We start from the raw sequence: 9,756 nt of genomic DNA on the forward strand, positions 1-9,756 counted from the left end.
TTCTGCTTGGCCTCTGGAAAGCAGGTGTTTGATTTATTTTCTTGCTGCAGCGTTTTTTATTTTGCAGTCTCCTTTCTCTTATGTCATTATGTTGCAGTGATGTCGCAGTCAACGTCAGTTCCACTTGCCGTCGTGGTCTGTAACATCTGAGGGAACTTGAAGTCACACCATGAGACTGCTGCTGGCTCATGACGTCACACTGTGAAATGCCCTACAAAAACTTCGTATTAGACTATGCTACCACTGGAAGGACATGACGTCAGTCTGTGCAACACTTCAGGAACCTGACGACAGGCTGTGACATCACTGCAGACAATGGCAATATTTCTAGAATTTGCATCAGACTCTGATATTACTTCGATTATCACTTCAGGAACCCACTTCTGGGCTGTGACATAACTGCAGGAACTGTGCCTTAAACTCGGATATTTTTACACAACCTTGACACCAGACTGTGACATCCGTGCTGTGTGTGTGTGACTGTGTGTGTGTGTGTGTGTGTGCGTGGGTGTGTGTGTGTGTGTGTGGCTCTGTGTGTGTGGCTCTGTGTGTGTGTGTGGCTGTGTGTGTGTGGCTGTGTTTGTCTGGCTCTGTGTGTGTGTGTGGCTCTGTGAGTGTGTGTGGCTCTGTGTGTGTGTGGCTCTGTGTATGTGTGTGGCTGTGTGTGTGTGTGTGTGGCTCTGTGTGTGTGTGTGGCTCTGTGTGTGTGTGTGGCTCTGTGTGTGTGTGTGTGGGTGGCTCTCTGTGTGTGTGGCTCAGTGTATGTGTGTGGCTCTGTCTGTGTGCGGCTCTGTGTGTGGCTCTGTGCGCGTGTGCGCGCGTGTGTGTGTGTGCAAATGCAATAGGTCTTGCATTTGCGAGAGATTAAGCTATTGGCATTGTAAATGGCAATGCCATTTATTTATCTGTTTTCAAAACCAACCCATAAATAAAAAGTTTGTCATTTACAATGCCAATAGCTCTAACTTTTGCAAAGGCGAGACCGTTGCATTCTAAATGCTTGTTAAATTAATCAATCAATCAATATGGTGCTCTCACCCCCTCGCTGCACCGTGTAAATCTACACTCTTCCCCATATCTGCTCTGCTTGTACTGTAGGACTGCTGCATAGCGCCTCGACGCCCACGGTGCCTAGTTCACGCTTTACAAATCTTTGTAAATACGAAAATAATGAAGTACAGACGTGGCAGGTCTGTGGTGAGAGACCTAGAAACTTGTAAATCAGATGAGAGCTTCGGCCTGGCGTGGCCCCCTCTGTCCTCCCCTTAACAGCACACACAGCCTCCTCCTGCACATTATATTTACATGTAAACACGTGGGGCCTCATTATGGCATTTGGCGTAAGGTGGCCCCGGAAGGCAACGCTCCGCGCTGTACTACGCCAAAGTGAAAGGGCGGCAACGCACCGCCCGTATTTATAGCGTACGGAGCATTCCTGTCCTTTGCCTGCACTGGTGCCGTTTGCAAGCTAGCGCCATTTTAGGCATCCTGGCACCGTAGAGCAAGGATGCCGCCTTTGCAGGCAGGATTGCTTTTGTGCAGGAAGGGACACCTTCCTGCACAGAAACAACCCTACAAGTGTTTTCCTCTTTCCATGTGTGCTGCATTTTTGAGGAAAAAACAAGTCTAAATAAACATATTTCTCCTCGTTCCATCTCACCTCGGAGGTGTAAGGATTTGACGCTCCCCCCGGTTTACAACACTTAGTAAATCTAGGGCCGCCTTCAATTCCATGGGCGTGGCGTGCCGGGTGCAAGTCGAGGGTCCATTCAGCTGCACCTGCGTGGTCGGCTTTCGTCCGAGGAGCAACCTGCAGCTGGGGGGGGGGAGGCTTTGGTATTCTCAATTCTAGCTGGGCTAAAAACAAAGGCTGGATTTAAGGGGCCATTAACCCTGCTTTTGTTTCTGTGTCCTGGCGTAGAACTATCTGGAGCCCCCCACTTAGATGCAAATATAATGGAGGGGGAACAAAGGGGCACAGCTTGTTTTTACTTCACAGGTTCCTAACAGAGGCATGGGTTTTACTTTGTTCAGTGCCTGTACATTAGAGATATGTATGCACTGTCAAAATATCAGATGTGTTGATCTGCCCCAAAATGTACACAAATAACAATTTAAATTGCAAGATTTTGTTTTATTTTTTAAGCATGCCACTCATCTCAATGTAGGGTGTCAGAGCGGTTTACATCACACGTACACATTATACATTGACAATAAATCTTGTGTGTGTAAATCGATGTACAGGATGTGTTCTATAAATCCAGGGTCATTGGAATTATGTGGCAAAGAAGGATTCAATTATGTAGCAGGGTTTACTAAATTACGTGGCTAGAGAATGCACATTATGTGGCATAATGTGGCAGATTATGTGATAGTAACAGTTCACAATTTTGTAATATTAACACATCTTAACACTGACTGGACAAAGGTTTCACCTTATTATTACTATTTTAACACCCAAATACAGCAATATGCAACTGAAAGGTGAACAGTCAACCTTGGAGAAGTGCCTTCCGCTGCACAGCAACATGTATTTTTAGTAATGTTTGATCAGTTTCAGCTAGAAACTATTTTTGGGAGTGAAAATCTGCAAATTATGCAGCAGAGGATGGATTATGTGGCAAATGCAGCAACTCCATAACTATGCCAAAAATGCAGTGGTGGCAGAATCTCATCATTCCAATGGGGCTGCCGAGATGGTGAGGGTTACAAGGTGTAGAGGTCACATGTCCTTTATAGCTCATTGTGCTGATTTATGAACCACAAATAACAAAGAATCTCTGTGTTAAAAGCAGTAAACCACTTACCTACCTACATCAATTAAAAATCTTTCGTCTGCATGTTACATGATGTGCTTTGCAGGAGACACATTAACCCTCTATGCTACTTTGATTCAAAACTGGGACGGGAGAAAACACAGGTCTCTCCAGCAAATGCTTTAACCTCCAGAGTTATCTTACCATTCTTCTTATTTCCTGACATTTACTGGGCACACAAAGATCTCTGCAGCAGATGCCTTAACCCCATCAGATATTTTAAAATGTGGACTTTGCAGCTAATTAAGCAGAACAGTTTTACTACCACATTTCTCCTCGTAAACAATTTCTTTGTGGCAGAGTTTTAAAAATAAATACATGTATAAATTGAGGTCCAGATTTTGTACTGGGGTTTGTCATTTTTTGGCACAAGCCCAATGGAAAATCTATTCATGCGCTCACATGTTCTCATGATAGACATGAGAGATATATGTACGGTCTAAAGTTCTGATGTCCTCTGAGTTCATGGTTGTGATGTCATTTCCTGTGATATTGCTTCCTGTCATGCAACCTGAAATGTCACGCACAGTGATGTTATTTGTTGTGATGTCATGCGCCATGATGTCACTCAAAGCCACACAGGGATAAGAGACATGCGTCATGCATGTTCCACTTTACTTGGTGCAAAAGTGATGCAGGGCTCTCATAAATAAGCCTCGTAGTGGCACCGGAGAAGGAGGGTTGGGCGCCTGCATGGACCAGGGCGTGAACCAGCAGAAAGAAATCAAAGTAAAACACTGAGGAACTCCGAGGGACAGGCAGAACTGGACTATGCAGAAAGGGACTGGACAAAGTAGGAGCTAAAAAAGTTTATAAAAATAGAAAAGCTTTTTTAAAAGTCTGTTGCAATATTCCGATCCAGACCGAGAAATGCAAAAAGAGATGAGAAACATCCAAACAGGCCTGAGAAACCGTCACACAAAAAATACACAAGAGTCCGACACAACCACCTTTTTGCTAGTTTTGACACAACAGTCAGCACACGCACAAGAAAAAAATCACAATATCACTGAAGACAGCAGTGGGTAGAAAACACAGAGGTCCAGAATGATCATTAACTGACGCAGCGCAGCATGACAGCTCGCTGCGCTGTGTGAAAGGGCGCGGGCAGTAATGCACCGTATCTCTCAAGATATGACGCGTTCCTGCTCTCTCCCTGCGCAGGCGCACACTATGCAGCTGAGCTCTAACGCCTACACAATACGCTATGGTGCAAGGCTGCCTGTGTTGCAGGCGGGATTGTTTTAGGGCAGGAAGGGACATCTTTCTGCACAAAAATATTTCTTAGAGGGGTTTTCTTTTTTTGTGAGTGTTCGCAGCGCACATGGAAAGAGGAAGTAAAGAAGAGGAATAAAGATATTTCTCCAAGTTGTGCCCAGTATCAGGAAGGTGTTCAATGTGGACGCATTCCCAGGTGTACCAGGCTTGGTAAATCTGGAGAGGCACCAAAACACATGGGTGGGCGCGTGAGAATCCCACGCTCCACCCACGCCGTCCTGGCGCAGAGCAACACAAGGCAGCGGCTGCCTCTGCCTGCACGACTCAGGACTTACCGAGCTCCACGGGGCCGTGCAAGGAGTCTTGCGTGGCCTGACAAATCTGGCTTAAGCACTGCTTTGCCCTAACCTTATCTTGTGGGACGTCAGGGTAACACAATCCTTTGATGAATGAAACTGTACGGGCTGTGCGCGATCTCTGAATATGAAGTGGACACTGTAAGGTGCACTAAAACCAGGAGGCAAAGTCCTTGGTATGAGAGTTTATTCGTGAGACCCCAAACAGTAGCTGCACTCCAAGACCTCAAGAGACAACTTCCAACTGCGATCTGCAATCACAACTCTACAACAGAAGCACACGCGGAGTACACATTACAGGCACAGGCGTGTGCAGGATGCAGGACCACACATGGCTCCCCTCACACTTCAAAACGACACCAATTTAATAAAAACTAAAAATACAGAAAGGCAATAAACCAATAACGTTGTAACATGACTGTTACAATTTGGGTTACTGGTTGACTGGGGTGTTAGCCATGGTCAAGCAGCAACTGCAATCCTAGTCCAGGCCAGGTACAAGCAAACCCAGAATTAACCTGTGCTCACCCCTTGGTAGCTTAGCACAGAGCAGTCAGACTAAACTTAGAGGCAATGTGCAAAGTATTTGTGCCACACTTCAAACAGTAATAAAGTGGAAACACCACACAAAAAGATCACACACCATGTTAGCAAACGTTAATAAATAAAACAAGAACAAAACAACAAAAATCCAATCAGTAGAACCAGAGTTATGCAAAATAGCGCCTAAAAGTGTAAATCACCAACTGCAGCTATCTTGTCATGCTGGACCGGGTCAAAGTCAGAAGTTCTGGCCAACCGCGATGGAGCACGGGTCCGGTACAGTCCCAGAGTAGTCCCGCTGACGTTTAACCTTCTCAAGTGTTTGTGCCAAGTGTCTGTTCTCATTGGAGAGGGTTGAGAGGAGCAAGGAGAGCATCCTAGGTGATTGTCGGTGTGGCCCGAAGAGCAGGCCGGGTGTCGCAGGCGGGCTGACTGGCGCTTCGTGTTGGCAGTCCCCTGCAGGCTGTTGATGCGGCTATGTAAAGAGGTGGGTTGGTGGCGCCTCGCACTGGATTTCAGTGAGAGTGGCGAGATCTTGGAGCAAACAGGCCTGTTCGCAATCGCGAAGAGCAGGCCGGGTGTCGCAGACGGGCTGACTGGCGCTTCGCGTTGGCAGTCCCCTGCAGGCTGTTGATGCGGCTATGTAAAGAGGTGGGTTGGTGGCGCCTCACACTGGATTTCAGTGAGAGTGGCGAGATCTTGGAGCAAACAGGCCTGTTCGCAGTCGCGAAGAGCATATAACCTTGATTTAAGAGCCCATGAGCCATACTAAGGGCCCAGGACATGAGAGGCGCCACTATGGTGTCAGAAACTTGTTGCAGAACAATCCAGGAGCTAGTTGGGGGGCCATATATTTCCCTGAGTCTCAGATCAGGAGGCCAGCAGACTACCCCTTGGAGTCAGACTCTGGCGCCGAGTTCAAGCGAGTTCAAGATTAAGTTTCAGGTTCAGTTCTTTTTCCCCAGGAAGAGGGCAGCAAGAGGGCAGCAGGTCAGCACAGCAGGGCAGCAGTTCCTTTAGAGCAGCAGTCTAGCAGAGTGGCAGTCCTTGTAGCAGCACAGCAGTCCTTCTTCCTGGCAAAGTATCCAAAGGTCCAGAAGTGTACTGAAGAGTTGGTTTCTGAGGTCCTTCTTTTATACACACTTGTGCCTTTTGAAGTGGGGAGCAGCTTCTAGAGGCATGCTTTTGAAGTGCAAAAATGCCCTGCTTTCCCTGCCCTGGCTCCAAACTAACTACATGGGGTACGAAACCCTTTGTGTGGTGGCAGGACACAGCCAATTCAAGTGTAAGTAGGGCTGTGCCCTGCTCCTCCCTCCCATCCTGCCAGCGATGGCGCCTTCAGTCACACCTAAGCTCCCCATTGTGTGTGGCTGTCTAGGAGGAATAAACAAAGCCCAACTGTCAGGTACGCCCATCAAGTGACCAGAGACAGGCTACAGGCACCAAATAGCTAAGGCAAGAAAATGCCACCGTACTAAAAGTGGCATTTTCAGAATTGTAATTTGAAATCCAACTTCACCATAAGTTAGGATTTTATATTCCGATTCCAGAGGCACCAAACATGAACTGATTCTCTCTTCCCATTTGAAATTACACTCATAAAATGTAATATGGCAACTCCAATGTTATCCTTACGGAGAGATAGGCCATGCAGTAGTAAAAAACAAATGTAAGAGTTTTACAATACCAGGAAAAGTAAAACTTAAAAGGACAAGTCATTCTTTTAAAAAGCATGGCACACTGACCTCCAAGTGTCCAGGGCCTGCCCTAGGGGTGACTTATATGTACTAAAAAGGAAGGTTTGAGCCTGACAAACGGTTTACTTTGCCAGGTCAACATGGCAGTTTGAAGTGCACACACAGGGTTTGCAATGGCAGGCCTGAGACATGTTTAAGGGCGACTTAAGTGGGTGGCAAATCAGTGCTGCAAGCCCCCTGTTAGAAATGGGATTTCTGGTTGGCTAAGGTTTGCACCAAAGCCAGGCAGAAACCACCACTCTAGTCAGGATAAGGGAGTTACACTCCTGAAATAACCCCTGCTCACCCCCTTGGTAGCTTGGCACGAGCAGTCAGGCTTATCTTAGTGGCAGTGTGTAAAGCATTTGCACATAACCAACAGTAATACAGTGTAAGCACTACAAATGGACACCACACCGGTTTAGAAAAATAGCCAATATTTTATATACTTAAACAAGACCAAATACGATAAAAATCCACAATACAGTACTTTCAAAATAGATTTGTGGCAAGATGTCTTTAAATTGCAAAGATACGGTGAGAACACTGTTCCTTGATGTCGATAGCTCCATCCGGGGCTATCACAGCGTCGTGAACAAACAAATCCAAACAGTTCTGGCTGACCGCAGCGCCGTGGGTCAACTGCGTTGTTGGGGAGACCCGCAAACAGTACCTTTCAGAGATGCAGGTCGTCGATGACCTCTCGTTGTCACACCTGTTGCAGGTCGATCTCCTCTCTGATGGAATCAGGAGCGCTGGCATCGGGTGCAAGGTGCAGCAGTGCGAGCAGCGGCTCGGTGGCAGCGTCGGGTGGCGTTGTCGGTGAGACCAGGGTCGCGTTGTGAGATGAAGGCGGTGCTCGTCACGGTGCTGGCAGGTCATGGTGCAGCAGCGGCGTTGCTGTCGCTGAAGCGCTGTCGTCGGTTGACAACTGGAGTCGATGGCACTGGTGTCGGTAGACCAAGGCTGCGGTGCGGGATGAGGGCGGTGCATCGTGTAGCTTTATGAGCGGTGCCCTCGAACCACGGTGCAAGCAGCGGCGTCGAGTCCGGCGTGGAAGGCGTCGTCGTGAAGCGAGGCGGTGCAGAGTGCAGTGCCCACAGGCCGTGGTGCGAGCAGCGGCGTCAGCAGGCGTCGTTGGTGAGACCAGGGTGCCTTCTGCGGTGCCTTCAGGTCACGCCGTCAGTTGAGGCATTGTAGACGGCGTCGGGCTTGAAGTCTTTGCTTTTCCTGAGACTTCTTGAACAGGGGGCAAGCTCTACCTCAAGCCCTTGGAGATACTCAGCACAAGTAGAGAACGTTCAGTCCAGTCCTTTCACTGCCCAAAGCAGAAGCAGCAGCTGCAGGCCAACCCAACAAAGCAACAACTCAGCAAAGGGGCAGAACTCCTCCTGGCAGCTCTTCCAGCTCTTCTACTTGGCAGGTTCCTTGATTCCAGCGAGTTCTCTAAAGTATTTTCTATCTCTGAGACTTCCAAGAGGAGGCAAGCTCTACTTCAAGCCCTTAGAGAAAATGTTAACAGCCGGATGATGAAAGCACAGCCCAGTCCTTTCCCTGCTCAAGACAGAAGCAACCACTGCATGCCATCCCCTCAAAACGCAGCATAGGGGCAGTACTCCTCCTCCAGCTTTCCAGGTCCTTCCGCCTGGCAGGTTCCTTAGTTCAGAAGTAATCTAAATCTCTAGGGCCTGGGCCCCAATATTTATACCACAAAATCCTTTGTCCTCTGAAGGCAGAGGGGCCTGTACCTAGTTCAAACCAGTTTTGGGTGCTTTCTGCCAGTGTGCACCTTCTTCCTTTGTCAGTGTGGGCCAGGGTCATCAGACTCACCACATTAGGTGGAGCCAGAATTGTGTAAGGCAAGCCCAGCCCTATTCAGACCCAGGTGCAACTCCTTCCACCCATCTATGTGTAGATGTGTCTATTCAGCCCTGTGCTGACTCACCCTGTCTCCTGGAGTCTCCCACAGCCCCTGTCACTCACAAACCAGACAGACAATACACAAGCTAGCAGAGGCAGGCTGGATGGTTAGGTCAGTGTTCTGCATTCTGTCCATCACCTGTTGTTTTTGCATTTGTCACCCCGAGTGGGATGCGTATGCTCAGACGTGAGTCCCATGCACTCCACACCACTGGATTCAAGCAAGCCGAAGACGGCTGGAATGCCAGAAACCGGTCCTCAGAAGCTTGTTTCCGGTCCAGGGAAGGCATGGCTTGGCAGTTCAGGCTGGACTGTTCCCATGAGGCACAGGGTCAGACTGATTTGCATATGGCCATGTCTGAACTGGGGTGGTGTGGAGTGCAAAAAAACGATGGATTTAGGCCCAGATCTCTGTACTGGGGTGAATGTATGACATTGTTCTGCATTCTGTCTATCACCTGTGGTTTTTGCATTTGTCACCCCGAGTGGGATGGGTATGCTCAGACGTGAGTCCCATGCACTCCACACCACTGGATTCAAGCAAGCCGGGCTGAAGACGGCTGGAATGCCAGAAACCGGTCCTCGGAAGCTTGTTTCCGGTCCAGGGAAGGTATGGCTTGGCAGTTCGGGCTGGACTGTTCCCATGAGGCACAGGGTCAGGCTGATTTGCATATGGCCATGTCTGAACTGGGGTAGTGTGGAGTGCAAAAAAACGATGGATTTAGGCCCAGATCTCTGTACTGGGGTGAATGTATGACATTGTTCTGCATTCTGTCCATCACCTGTGGTTATTGCATAGGTCAGAAAATACCTAATTTCTAAAAGTGGTATTTTCAAACACAGAATGTTAAAATCAACTTCACTAAAAGACACATTTTATCATTCTGAGTTCAGGCATATTAAACTCGAATTTCTACCATGTTTCCTGAGTCAGTTAGGATTATAGGATGTTATAAACAAACTGCCCAGTCTGGCCTATGGGGAATAAGTAGCCTTGCAATAGTGAAAAACTAAGTAGGCTGTAATTCACTATCAGGACATGCCACACACCAGGGCATGTCCTACCATTTCACATACAATGCACCCTGCCCATGGGGGTACTTTGGGCCTAACTTAGGGGCGACTCACATGTAGAAAAGGGAAGGTTAAGGACTTGCAAGTGTGTGA

This window comes from Lissotriton vulgaris, chromosome 8, assembly GCF_964263255.1.
Source record: "Lissotriton vulgaris chromosome 8, aLisVul1.2, whole genome shotgun sequence".
Lineage (NCBI taxonomy): Eukaryota > Metazoa > Chordata > Amphibia > Caudata > Salamandridae > Lissotriton > Lissotriton vulgaris.